The following is a 14878-nucleotide window of genomic DNA, read 5'->3' as shown; positions in this document are numbered from 1 at the left end:
GGGGCCCTGGTGACGTAGGTAGTGTTCCTGGGGCCCTGATGACGTAGGTGGTGTTCCTGGGGCCCTGAGGACGTAGTTAGTGTTCCTGGGGGCCCTGACGACGTAGGTGGTGTTCCTGGGGCCCTGATGACGTAGGTGGTGTTCCTGGGGGCCCTGATGACGTAGGTGGTGTTCCTGGGGGCCCTGATGACGTAGGTAGTGTTCCTGGGGGCCCTGATGGCGTAGGTGGTGTTCCTGTAGGCCCTGATGACGTAGGTGGTGTTCCTGGGGCCCTGATGACGTAGGTGGTGTTCCTGGGGGCCCTTATGACGTAGTTAGTGTTCCTGGGGGCCCTGATGATGTAGATGGTGTTCCTGGGGCCCTGATGACGTAGGTGGTGTTCCAGTGGGCTCTGATGACGTAGGAGGGGTTCCTGGGGGCCCTGATGACGTAGGTGGTGTTCCAGTGGGCCCTGATGACGTAGGTGGTGTTCCTGTGGGCCCTGATGACGTAGGTGGTGTTCCTGGGGGCCCTGATGACGTAGGTGGTATTCCTGGGGCCCTGATGACGTAGGTGGTGTTCCAATGGGCGCTGATGACGTAGGAGGTGTTCCTGGGGCCCTGATGACGTAGGTGGTGTTCCTGGGGGGCCCTGATGACGTAGGTGGTGTTCCTGGGGGCCCTGATGACGTAGTGTTCCCTGGGGCCCTGATGACGTAGGTGGTGTTCCTGGGGCCCTGATGACGTAGGTGGTGTTCCTGAGGGGCCCTGATGACGTAGGTGGTGTTCCTGGGGGCCCTGATGACGTAGGTGGTGTTCCAATGGGCGCTGATGACGTAGGTGGTGTTCCAATGGGCGCTGATGACGTAGGAGGTGTTCCTGGGGCCCTGATGACGTAGGTGGTGTTCCTGGGGGGCCCTGATGACGTAGGTGGTGTTCCTGGGGCCCTGATGACGTAGGTGGTGTTCCTGGGGGCGCTGATGACGTAGGTGGTGTTCCTGGGGGCCCTGATGACGTAGTGTTCCCTGGGGCCCTGATGACGTAGGTGGTGTTCCTGGGGGCCCTGATGACGTAGGTGGTGTTCCTGGGGGCCCTGATGACGTAGGTGGTGTTCCTGGGGCCCTTATGACGTAGGTGGTGTTGCTGGGGCCCTGATGACGTAGGTGGTGTTCCTGGGGGCCCTGATGACGTAGGTGGTTGTTCCTGGGGCCCTGATGACGTAGGTGGTGTTCCTGGGGGCCCTGATGACGTAGGTGGTTGTTCCTGGGGGCCCTGATGACGTAGGTGGTTGTTCCTGGGGGCCCTGATGACGTAGTTAGTGTTCCTGGGGGCCCTGATGACGTAGGTGGTGTTCCTGGGGGCCCTGATGATGTAGGTGGTTGTTCCTGGGGGCCCTGATGACGTAGTTAGTGTTCCTGGGGGCCCTGATGACGTAGTTGGTGTTCCTGGGGGCCTCTGATGATGTAGGGGGTTGTTCCTGGGGGCCCTGATGACGTAGGTAGTGTTCCTGGGGGCCCCGATGACGTAGTTGGTGTTCCTGTGGGCCCTGATGACGTAGGTGGTGTTCCTGGGGGCCCTGATGACGTAGGTGGTGTTCCTGGGGCCCTGATGACGTAGGTGGTGTTTCTGGGGGCCCTGATGACGTAGGTGGTGTTCCTGGGGCCCTGGTGACGTAGGTAGTGTTCCTGGGGCCCTGATGACGTAGGTGGTGTTCCTGGGGCCCTGATGACGTAGTTAGTGTTCCTGGGGGCCCTGACGACGTAGGTGGTGTTCCTGGGGCCCTGATGACGTAGGTGGTGTTCCTGGGGGCCCTGATGACGTAGGTGGTGTTCCTGGGGGCCCTGATGACGTAGGTAGTGTTCCTGGGGGCCCTGATGGCGTAGGTGGTGTTCCTGTAGGCCCTGATGACGTAGGTGGTGTTCCTGGGGGCCCTGATGACGTAGGTGGTGTTCCTGGGGCCCTGATGACGTAGGTGGTGTTCCTGGGGGCCCTGATGACGTAGGTGGTGTTCCTGTAGGCCCTGATGACGTAGGTGGTGTTCTTGGGGGCCCTGATGATGTAGGTGGTGTTCCTGGGGGCCCTGATGACGTAGGTGGTGTTCCTGGGGCCCTGATGACGTAGGTGGTGTTCCTGTGGGCCCTGATGACGTAGGTGGTGTTCCTGGGGGCCCTGATGACGTAGGTGGTGTTCCTGTGGGCCCTGATGACGTAGGTGGTGTTCCTGGGGGCCCTGATGATGTAGGTGGTGTTCCTGGGGGCCCTGATGACGTAGGTGGTGTTCCTGGGGCCCTGATGACGTTGGTAGTGTTCCTGGGGGTCCTGATGACGTAGGTGGTGTTCCTGGGGGGTCCTGATGACGTAGGTGGTGTTCCTGGGGGCCCTTATGACGTAGTTAGTGTTCCTGGGGGCCCTGATGATGTAGGTGGTGTTCCTGGGGCCCTGATGACGTAGGTGGTGTTCCAGTGGGCTCTGATGACGTTGGAGGGGTTCCTGGGGGCCCTGATGACGTAGGTGGTGTTCCAGTGGGCCCTGATGACGTAGGTGGTGTTCCTGGGGCCCTGATGACGTAGGTGGTGTTCCTGGGGCCCTGATGACGGAGGTGGTGTTCCTGGGGGCCCTGATGACGTAGGTGGTGTTCCTGGGGCCCTGATGATGTAGGTGGTTGTTCCTGGGGCCCTGATGACGTAGGTGGTGTTGCTGTGGCCCTGATGACGTAGGTGGTGTTCCTGGGGGCCCTGATGACGTAGGTGGTGTTCCTGGGGCCCTGATGACGTAGGTGGTGTTCCTGGGGCCCTGATGACGTAGGTGGTGTTCCTGGGGCCCTGATGATGTAGGTGGTTGTTCCTGGGGCCCTGATGACGTAGGTGGTGTTGCTGTGGCCCTGATGACGTAGGTGGTGTTGCTGTGGCCCTGATGACGTAGGTGGTGTTCCTGGGGGCCCTGATGACGTAGGTGGTGTTCCTGGGGCCCTGATGACGTAGTTGGTGTTCCTGGGGGCCCTGATGACGTAGGAGGGGTTCCTGGGGGCCCTGATGACGTAGGTGGTGTTCCATGGGCCCTGATGACGTAGGTGGTGTTCCTGGGGCCCTGATGACGTAGGTGGTGTTCTTGGGGGCCCTGATGACGTAAGTGGTGTTCCTGGGGGCCCTGATGACGTAGGTGGTGTTCCAGTGGGCCCTGATGACGTAGGTAGTGTTCCAGTGGGCCCTGATGACGTAGGTGGTGTTCCTGGGGGTCCTGATGACGTAGGTGGTGTTCCTGGGGGCCCTGATGACGTAGGTGGTGTTCCTGGGGGCCCTGATGACGTAGGAGGTGTTCCTGGGGGCCCTGATGATGTAGGTGGTGTTCCTGGGGGCCCTGATGACGTACGAGGTGTTCCTGGGGGCCCTGATGATGTAGGTGGTGTTCCTGGGGGCCCTGATGACGTAGTTAGTGTTCCTGGGGTGTCCTGATGACGTAGGTGGTGTTCCTGGGGGCCCTGGTGACGTAGGTAGTGTTCCTGTGGCCCCTGATGATGTAGGTGGTGTTCCTGGGGCCCTGATGACGTAGGTGGTGTTCCTGTGGGCCCTGATGACGTAGGTGGTGTTCCTGTGGGCCCTGATGACGTAGGTGGTGTTCCTGTGGGCCCTGATGACGTAGGTGGTGTTCCTGGGTCCCTGATGACGTAGGTGGTGTTCCTGTGGGCCCTGATGACGTATGTGGTGTTCCTGGGGCCCTGATGACGTAGGTGGTGTTCCTGGGGGCCCTGATGACGTAGGAGGTGTTCCTGTGGCCCCTGATGATGTAGTTGGTGTTCCTGGGGGCCCTGATGACGTAGGTGGTGTTCCTGGGGGCCCTGATGACGTAGGTGGTGTTCCTGTGGGCCCTGATGACGTAGGTGGTGTTCCTGTGGGCCCTGATGACGTAGGTGGTGTTCCTGGGGGCCCTGATGACGTAGGTGGTGTTCCTGGGGGGCCCTTATGACGTAGGTGGTGTTCCTGGGGGCCCTGATGACGTAGGTGGTGTTCCCGGGGGCCCTGATGACGTAGGTGGTGTTCCCGGGGGCCCTGATGACGTAGGTGGTGTTCCTGGGGGCCCTGATGACGTAGGTGGTGTTCCTGGGGGCCCTGATGACGTAGATGGTGTTCCTGGGACCCTGATGACGTAGGAGGTGTTCCTGGGGCCCTGATGACGTAGGTGGTGTTCCTGGGGGCCTGATGACGTAGGAGGTGTTCCTGTGGGGCCCTGATGACGTAGGTGGTGTTCCTGTGGGCCCTGATGACGTAGGTGGTGTTCCTGTGGGCCCTGATGACGTAGGTGGTGTTCCTGGGGGCCCTGATGACGTAGGTGGTGTTACTGGGGGGCCCTTATGACGTAGGTGGTGTTCCTGGGGGCCCTGATGACGTAGGTGGTGTTCCCGGGGGCCCTGATGACGTAGGTGGTGTTCCCGGGGGCCCTGATGACGTAGGTGGTGTTCCTGGGGGCCCTGATGACGTAGGTGGTGTTCCTTGGGGCCCTGATGACGTAGGTGGTGTTCCTGGGACCCTGATGACGTAGGAGGTGTTCCTGGGGCCCTGATGACGTAGGTGGTGTTCCTGGGGGCCCTGATGACGTAGGTGGTGTTCCTGGGGGCCCTGATGACGTAGGTGGTGTTCCTGGGGGCCTGATGACGTAGGAGGTGTTCCTGTGGGGCCCTGATGACGTAGGTGGTGTTCCTGTGGGCCCTGATGACGTAGGTGGTGTTCCTGTGGGCCCTGATGACGTAGGTGGTGTTCCTGGGGCCCTGATGACGTAGGTGGTGTTCCTCTGGGCCCTGATGACGTAGGTGGTGTTCCTCTGGGCCCTGATGACGTAGGTGGTGTTCCTGGGGCCCTGATGACGTAGGTGGTGTTGCTGGGGCCCTGATGACGTAGGTGGTGTTCCTGTGGCCCCTGATGACGTAGGTGGTGTTCCTGGGGCCCTGATGACGTAGGTGGTGTTGCTGGGGCCCTGATGACGTAGGTGGTGTTCCTGGGGGCCCTGATGACGTAGGTGGTGTTCCTGGGGCCCTGATGACGTAGGTGGTGTTCCTGTGGCCCCTGATGACGTAGGTGGTGTTCCTGTGGGCCGAGATATGTGAGGTACACCTCCAGTACATTTCTTCACTGTGGTCTCCTTGTGAAAAAAGATTCTCCTTCCCCTTAAAAGATTATTAACATCTCATAAAAATCAAAAACAAAAGCCTCGCAATCACTTATCACAAATAAGTTATTATTTCAAGGCCGTCGGGGCGAGTAATGGTGAGAGTGGACGGGTGTCGTCCCCGGACCAACAACACCTGCGGCACATGACCACGCGTAATGGGTCTCAGGTGTTAAGGTCAGCAGCCTTACCTGCACCGCCAGTACCTAGCACGCAGACGGAGTAGTCTTCCCATCCTGGCCACAACTGTCTGCTCCACACCCTACAAGCAGACAACGTAATTATATAATATACAGAGAGCTTATCTTGAGATGATTTCGGGGCTTTTAGTGTCCCTGCGGCCCGGTCCTCGACTAGGTCTCCACCCCCCGGAAGCAGCCCGTGACAGCTGACTAACACTCAGGTACCTATTTTACTGCTAGGTAACAGGGGCATAGGGTGAAAGAAACTCTGCCCATTGTTTCTCGCCGGCGCCTGGGATCGAACCCGGGACCACAGGATCACAAGTCCAGCGTGCTGTCCGCTCGGCCGACCGGCTCCCGGACATAACAGTGAGTGCCAACTCTTGCCTCAATATCACCACCATCAACTCCGTCATATTGTTGAGGTCTTGTTCAATGTTGTTGCTAGCAGACAAATCTTTCCTGAAAGGAAAATCTACTGAGGAAAGTAGATTAGGAAAGTTAGGAAATCTACTGAGCCGTGATGAGGGTTCGAACCTATGTGCTGGGTATTTCCAGACGCACGCTCTGAACCACTACGCTACTGCATGATCGACTTTTTCCTGAATTTACCTGAGGGCCACTATACTACTGGCATCGATGGGGACAGGAAGCCGGCGGCTTGTCAAAGGTCCCCTCATTTGCCCCAGATGATCTTTTCCCGCTGTATTTTACAACCCAGCAGAGATTGGCGTTTACGGCTTCGTACTGTGTTATATATCACGTTACTGTGTCACGTTACTGTGTTGTATATCACGTTACTGTATCACGTTACTGTGTTATATATCACGTTACTGTGTTATATATCACGTTACTGTGTTATATATCATGTTATTGTGTCACGTTATTGTGTTATATATCACGTTATTGTGTCACGTTATTGTGTTATATATCACGTTACTGTGTCACGTTACTGTGTTGTATATCACGTTACTGTATCACGTTACTGTGTTATATATCACGTTACTGTATCACGTTACTGTGTTATATATCACGTTACTGTGTTATATATCACGTTATTTTGTCACGTTATTGTGTTATATATCACGTTATTGTGTCACGTTATTGTGTTATATATCACGTTACTGTGTCACGTTACTGTGTCACGTTACTGTGTTGTATATCACGTTATTGTATCACGTTACTGTGTTATATATCACGTTACTATATCACGTTACTGTGTTATATATCACGTTACTGTGTTATATATCACGTTATTGTGTCACGTTATTGTGTTATATATCACGTTATTGTGTCACGTTATTGTGTTATATATCACGTTACTGTGTCACGTTACTGTGTCACGTTACTGTGTTGTATATCACGTTACTGTATCACGTTACTGTGTTATATATCACGTTACTGTGTTATATATCACGTTACTGTGTTATATATCACGTTATTGTGTTATATATCACGTTATTGTGTTATATATCACGTTACTGTGTTATATATCACGTTACTGTGTTATATATCACGTTACTGTGTTATATATCACGTTACTGTATCACGTTACTGTGTTATATATCACGTTACTGTGTTATATATCACGTTACTGTGTTATATATCACGTTATTGTGTTATATATCACGTTATTGTGTCACGTTATTGTGTTATATATCACGTTACTGTGTTATATATCACGTTACTGTGTTATATATCACGTTACTGTGTTATATATCACGTTACTGTATCACGTTACTGTGTTATATATCACGTTATTGTGACACGTTATTGTGTTATATATCACGTTATTGTGTCACGTTATTGTGTTATATATCACGTTACTGTGTTATATATCACGTTACTGTGTTATATATCACGTTACTGTGTTTTATATCACGTTACTGTGTCACGTTACTGTGTTATATATCACGTTACTGTGTCACGTTACTGTGTTATATATCACGTTACTGTGTTATATATCACGTTACTGTGTTATATATCACGTTACTGTGTTATATATCACGTTACTGTGTTATATATCACGTTACTGTGTTATATATCACGTTACTGTGTCACGTTATTGTGTTATATATCACGTTACTGTGTTATATATCACGTTATTGTGCTATATATATCACATTACTGTGTTATATATCACGTTATTGTGTTATATATCACGTTACTGTGTTATATATATCACGTTACTGTGTTATATGTCACGTTACTGTATCACGTTACTGTGTTATATATCACGTTATTGTGTTATATATCACGTTACTGTATCACGTTACTGTGTTATATATCACGTTACTGTGTTATATATCACGTTACTGTGTTATATATCACGTTACTGTATCACGTTACTGTGTTATATATCACGTTACTGTGTTATATATCACGTTACTGTGTTATATATCACGTTACTGTGTTATATATCACGTTATTGTGTTATATATCACGTTACTGTGTCACGTTATTGTGTTATATATCACGTTACTGTGTTATATCACGTTATTGTGCTATATATATCACGTTACTGTGTTATATATCACGTTATTGTGCTATATATATCACGTTACTGTGTTATATATCACGTTATTGTGTTATATATCACGTTACTGTGTTATATGTCACGTTACTGTATCACGTTACTGTGTTATATATCACGTTACTGTGTTATATATCACGTTATTGTGCTATATATATCACGTTACTGTGTTATATATCACGTTATTGTGTTATATATCACGTTACTGTGTTATATATCACGTTATTGTGTTATATATCACGTTACTGTGTTATATATCACGTTACTGTGTTATATATCACGTTACTGTGTTATATATCACGTTATTGTGCTATATATATCACGTTACTGTGTTATATATCACGTTATTGTGTTATATATCACGTTACTGTGTTATATGTCACGTTACTGTATCACGTTACTGTGTTATATATCACGTTATTGTGTTTATATCACGTTACTGTGTTAAATGTCACGTTACTGTATCACGTTACTGTGTTATATATCACGTTATTGTGTTATATATCACGTTACTGTGTTATATATCACGTTATTGTGTTATATATCACGTTACTGTATCACGTTACTGTGTTATATATCACGTTACTGTGTTATATATCACGTTATTGTGTTATATATCACGTTACTGTATCACGTTACTGTGTTATATATCACGTTACTGTGTTATATATCACGTTATTGTGTTATATATCACGTTACTGTGTTATATATCACGTTATTGTGTTATATATCACGTTATTGTGTTATATATCACGTTACTGTGTTATATATCACGTTACTGTGTTATATATCACGTTACTGTGTTATATGTCACGTTACTGTGTTATATGTCACGTTACTGTGTTATATATCACGTTACTGTGTTATATATATCACGTTACTGTGTTATATATATCACGTTATTGTGTTATATATCACGTTACTGTGTTATATATCACGTTACTGTGTTATATATCACGTTACTGTGTTATATATCACGTTACTGTGTTATATGTCACGTTACTGTGTTATATGTCACGTTACTGTGTTATATATCACGTTACTGTGTTATATATATCACGTTACTGTGTTATATATATCACGTTATTGTGTTATATATCACGTTACTGTGTTATATATCACGTTACTGTGTTATATATCACGTTACTGTGTTATATATCACGTTACTGTGTTATATATCACGTCACTGTGTTATGTATCACGTTACTGTGTAATATATCACGTTACTGTGTTATATATCACGTTACTGTGTTATATGTCACGTTACTGTGTTATATGTCACGTTACTGTGTTATATGTCACGTTACTGTGTTATATATCACGTCACTGTGTTATATATCACGTTACTGTGTTATATATCACGTTATTGTGTTATAAATATCACGTTACTGTGTTATATATCACGTCACTGTGTTATATATCACGTTACTGTGTTATATATCACGTTACTGTGTTATATACATCATGTTATTGTGATATATATCACGTTGCTGTGTTATATAGCACGTTACTTTGTTATATATCACGTTACTGTGTTATATATCACGTTACTGTGTTATATACATCATGTTATTGTGATATATATCACGTTGCTGTGTTATATAGCACGTTTCTTTGTTATATATCACGTTACTGTGTTATATACATCATGTTATTGTGATATATATCACGTTGCTGTGTTATATAGCACGTTACTTTGTTATATATCACGTTACTGTGTTGTATATCACGTTACTGTTACAAACATCTCGCTACTGGGATTTATCAGCGTTTTCCTGTTAAGTTTGTGTCTAAAATAATTTTACAAGAAATCACTCATTGCCTGATAGAAATTTCCTGTTTCACCTTATGTCTCACCTTCAGTGTGCAGAACTGTGATAAACTATAATGTTTAATTTATGTGTTCTTTTTATTTGTTCTTTTTATACTGATTTTATTACACACACACACACACACACACACACACACACACACACACACACACACACACACACACACACACACACACACACACACACACACATTAGGAATAATTCAGAACTTTGTATACCACATATGTCAGGCCAATCCTGGAGTATGCAGCCCCAGCATGGAGTCCATATGTAGTCAAGGATAAGACCAAACTGGAAAAGGTTCAAAGGTTTGCCACCAGACTAGTACCCGAGCTGAGAGGTATGAGCTACGTGGAGAGACTACAGGAATTAAGCCTCACTTCGTTGGAAGACAGTAGAGTTAGGGGGGGACATGATCACCACATTCAAGATTCTCAAGGGAATTAATAGGCTACATAAAGACAGGCTATTTAACACAAGGGGCACACGCACTAGGGGACTCAGGTGGAAACTGAGTGCCCAAATGAGCCACAGAGATATTAGAAAGAACTTTTTTAGTGTCAGAGTGGTTGACAAATGGAATGCATTAGGCAGTGATGTGGTGGAGGCTGACTCCATACACAGTTTCAAGTGTAGATATGATAGAGCCCAATAGGCTCAGGTATCTGTTCACCTGTTGATTGACGGTAGAGGCGGGACCAAAGAGCCAGAGCTCAACCTCGCAAGCACAATTAAGTGAGTACAATTAGGTGAGTACACACACACACACACACACACACACACACACACACACACACACACACACACACACACACACACACACACACACACACACACGTGTTGTGATCATCGTGTTGGGTGGACGTGGGGTTGGAAGCTCCTGGTTTACTAGTGAAGTGGGAGGGGTAATCAAACTAGTTCGAAGTGGAAAAGTGTGTACAAATGAATGAAAAAACTTGGGTTTTGACTAAAGCCATAAGGTATTGAAGAAAAAAAACAGTATAAGTAGTGTAATTGAAAATAGTTGTTGAAGTACTGTGGCAGTGTGGAGCAGACCTCACCGACCTCTGACCGTGACCTCACCCCTGGCAGCAACCCTTCCAACATCACGTGGGGAGACGATTGGAGATTCACTCACCTATTGTGTTAGCAGGACGGTAAGATACTTGGAACCCCTGTGGGTAAGGTTGCATTATAGCAATGACTAGGTCAGGAAGGGGGTCTAGGTCCAACAGTATTATGATTGAGGAAGAAGATAGGTTTGTGGAGAAGATGATTGGGAAATTTGTAGAGAAGAGGGATGTTTGGATAGATGATCTAATCCAGGGGATTAAAAGTTAAGTCTTTAATAAGATACAGGGCGAGGTTCAAAGACTCAAACAAGAGTTTATGGATTATATTCAAGAGGAAATCACGAAGAGCAGGGTAGAATAGCAAGGAGAAATAACTAGGCTTTCAAATGAATTTGGAAGGAATAAGGGAAGCTTGGCAGAAGAAGGGGGAGTAGTGGTGGATGAAGTAGCGAGTGTGAGAGGGGTGGGGTTCAGGCAGGGGGGGGGGAAGGAACCAGCATGACCCTGCACTGAGAAAGAGGTCAATCATAAAAATGGATTGCGTGAAGCCAGGGCACCATCGAGGCAGGAAAGGATGGAAATTCAAGATTTAGAGCTACACGGGATCGTGAGTGATATCAGAGCCCAGATGGCAGGGAATGAGGTGCAAGTCCACCGGCGCATTGGGCCATACAACTGTGACAAGAAACGACCTGTCCTGGTACAGTTCACTAACGAAGAGGCAGTGGATTACATACTGCATCACAAACACTTACTCAGAGGTAGCCAAAACTACTACAACGTGTATATTGATAAATTTATGATGAAAGAGGAACAGAGTACCCACAGGGCGAGTAAACCTTCATGCTACAACTCTTCCCATTTGGGCGTAGTAACACACCCCAATGCTAACCCACCCCGTGCTAACTAGTTCACACCTGTTTCCTAGGTGACCCATTCCTCAAATCAGCCCTCCCTGCCCCTGCTTATCTCCCCAACAACTCCCCTGACCCCTCTGACCCCACTGCATTCAAATCCATCTGCTTCATACCACATTCCAAGGACCCCCCTCATCCCCTCAACCCCCAAAATCCACCCAGCCCTCATCCCCTCAACCCCCAAAACCCGCCCAGCTCACACCCCTCCTCATCCCCTCCCCTTCCATGTGACCCCTCACCCTTGCGAGGGGGCGGGGGCTCATGGATCCCCTCGTGGGGGACTGGGGGACCCCCTACCTCTTCCTCCACTTCCAACTTCCCCCCTTCTGACCCAATGTCCACACCTATCCCTGAGTTCCAAATACCTACCTTCCTAGATGCCTAGCCCCCAAGCACCCCTCCCGACCCCTTTCATCCCCGGATCTCCCCCGGCCCCCATTCACCCCCCACATCCCCCGGATCCCTCCAGCCCCCATTCACACCCCCCAGATCCTCCCAGAACCCCAGAGAAAGGGCAAACTCTGGTACTAGAGTTTCCATGAAGAATCTCAAGGTTTGGTACACAAATGCTGATGGGGTATCTAATAAAGCAGAAGAGATAAAAGAAAGAGTGAGTGAGGCAGATCCTGACATAGTTGCAATTGTGGAAACTAAAATAAATGACATGATCTCAGATGCAATCTTTCCAGAGGGGTACCAGGTGATAAGAAAGAGAGGACACAGAAACAGGGAGGGAGAGTAGCATTCCTAATAAAGCGGAAATGGAAGTTTGAAGATCTGGGAAATCAGTGAGAGCACAAGCTCCATACATGGAACTTTGACAGCAGATGGGAAGAAGATTGTGATCTTGGTAATCTACAATCCCCCACCAAACAGTAGAAGACCCAGGCAGGAGTATGATGACAACAACAAGGCATGCATAGATGAACTGCAGAAGGCAGCAACACTAGCCCACAGAATGAGAGCGAAGCTGCTGATCATGGGGGATCTGAATCATGGAGAGATAAATTGGGAAACGAGGAATCCCCATGGAGGGGACGAAACGTGGGGAGCAAAGTTAGTAGATGTTATGGATAGGAATTTCCTAACATAACATGTGAAGGAAGACACAAGGGAAAGAGGAGGAGATGCACCGAGCCTATTAGACCTGATTTTCACCAAGAATGTAGAAGACATCGAGAATTTGGAGCATGAAATACCACTAGGGGCCAGCGACCATTGTGTCCTAATGTTTGACTACATGATGGAATTCAAACTTGTGACCATGGGCCAAGAGGTTTGGGAAAGGAAAGTTGACTACAGGAAAGTGAACTATAGGAGGATAAGGGACTATCTGGGTGAAGTGCAGTGGGAGGAAGAAATTAGAGGAAAAACAGTCCAAGATATGATGGACCTAGTCATACAGAAATGCCAGGAGGCCGAAGAGAGATTTATACCAACAGTAAAGGGAAAAAATAAGAGGGAATATAATAACCCATGGTTTAATAGACAGTGTCAGGAAGCAAAAATGGCCAGCAGGTGGGAGTGGAGGAAGTACAGAAGACAAAGGACAGAGGACAACAGGATCAGATGCAACAGAGCTAGGAACGATTACATTAACATAAGACGAACATCGGAAAGGGACTATGAGAACGATATTGCAATCAAAGCGAAAAAACAACCTAAGTTACTACACAGTCATATAAGAAGAAAAATGTCGGTGAACGACCAAGTGACAAGACTAAGGAAGACAGAAGGGGCATATACAGAAAGTGACAAGGAAATCTGCGAGGCACTGAATGCCAGTTTCCATGGAGTGTTCACTACCGAGCCTGAGCAGCTCCCATTGTTGGAAGGGGTTACCCTAGATGAAAGACTATCAGATATAGAGGTGACAGCAGAGGAGGTAATGAAACAGTTGACAACACTGGATGCAACTAATGCAGTTGGACCTGACAAAGTATCACCGTGGATACTAAAAGAAGCAGCGCAGGCCTTGGCAGTGATCTTTAATGAGTCACTTATGTCAGGAGAATTGCCCAGTTGCTGGAAGAAGGCAAATATCGTACTGATCTTCAAGAAAGGAGATAGGGAGGAGGCACTTAACTACAAACCTGTATCACTGACAAGCATCCCCTGTAAAATACTGGAAAGAATAATTAGGCTACGACTGGTTGCACACCTGGAGAACATTAGGTTTGTGAACAAACATCAACATGGGTTCTGGAAAAGGAAATCTTGCCTAACAAACCTTCTGGAATGCTATGATAAAATGGTGAGGATAAGATAGGACAGAGAAGGTTGGGCAGACTGCATATTTCTAGACTGCCAAAAAGCTTTTGATACAGTACCACACATGAGACTGCTGTTCAAACTCGAGAGGCAGGCGGGGATGGGAGGAAAGGTCCTAGCATGGATAAGGAACTACCTGACAGGAAGGAGCCAAAGAGTTACGGTAAGGGGCGAGAAATCGGACTGGCGAACAGTAACGAGTGGAGTGCCAAAAGGATCGGTGCTGGGACCAATTCTATTTCTTGTATATGCTAACGACATGTTTACAGGCGTAGAGTCCTACATGTCGATGTTTGCGGATGACGCAAAGTTGATGAGAAGAGTTGTGACAGATGAGGATTGCAGGATCCTCCAAGAGGACCTGAACAGGTTGCAGAGATGGTCAGAGAAACGGATACCGGAGTTAACACGAGCAAATGTAAAGTTATGGAAATGGGACTAGGAGATAGGAGATCAAAGGGACAGTACACAATGAAGGGGAACAGCCTACCTCTGTGACGACGTGCGAAAGAGACCTGGGGTGGACATAACACCTAATCTATCTCCTGAAGCACATATAAATAGGATAACGACAGCAGCGTACTCTACACTGGCAAATGTTAGAACATCATTCAGAAACCTAAGTAAGGAGGCATTTAGGGCGCTTTACACTACCTACATGAGGCCAGTCTTAGAGTATGCCGCGCCATCATGGAGTCCCCATCTGAAGAAGCATATAAGGAAACTGGAAAAGGTTCAGAGGTTTGCAACAAGAATCCTCCCAGAGTTCGGAGGGATGGGGTATGAGGAGCGCCTGAGGGAACTGTGCCTACGACACTAGCAAGAAGAAGGGAGAGAGGGGACATGATAGGAACGTATAAAATACTCAGGGGGATTGACAGAGTGGACATAGACGAAATGTTCACACGGAATAGTAACAGAACGAGGGAACAC

This window comes from Procambarus clarkii, chromosome 87 (genome assembly GCF_040958095.1).
Source record: "Procambarus clarkii isolate CNS0578487 chromosome 87, FALCON_Pclarkii_2.0, whole genome shotgun sequence".
Taxonomy (NCBI): Eukaryota; Metazoa; Arthropoda; class Malacostraca; order Decapoda; family Cambaridae; genus Procambarus; species Procambarus clarkii.
The sequence above is the reverse complement of the archived record's forward strand: the minus strand, read 5'-3'. Positions refer to the sequence as shown.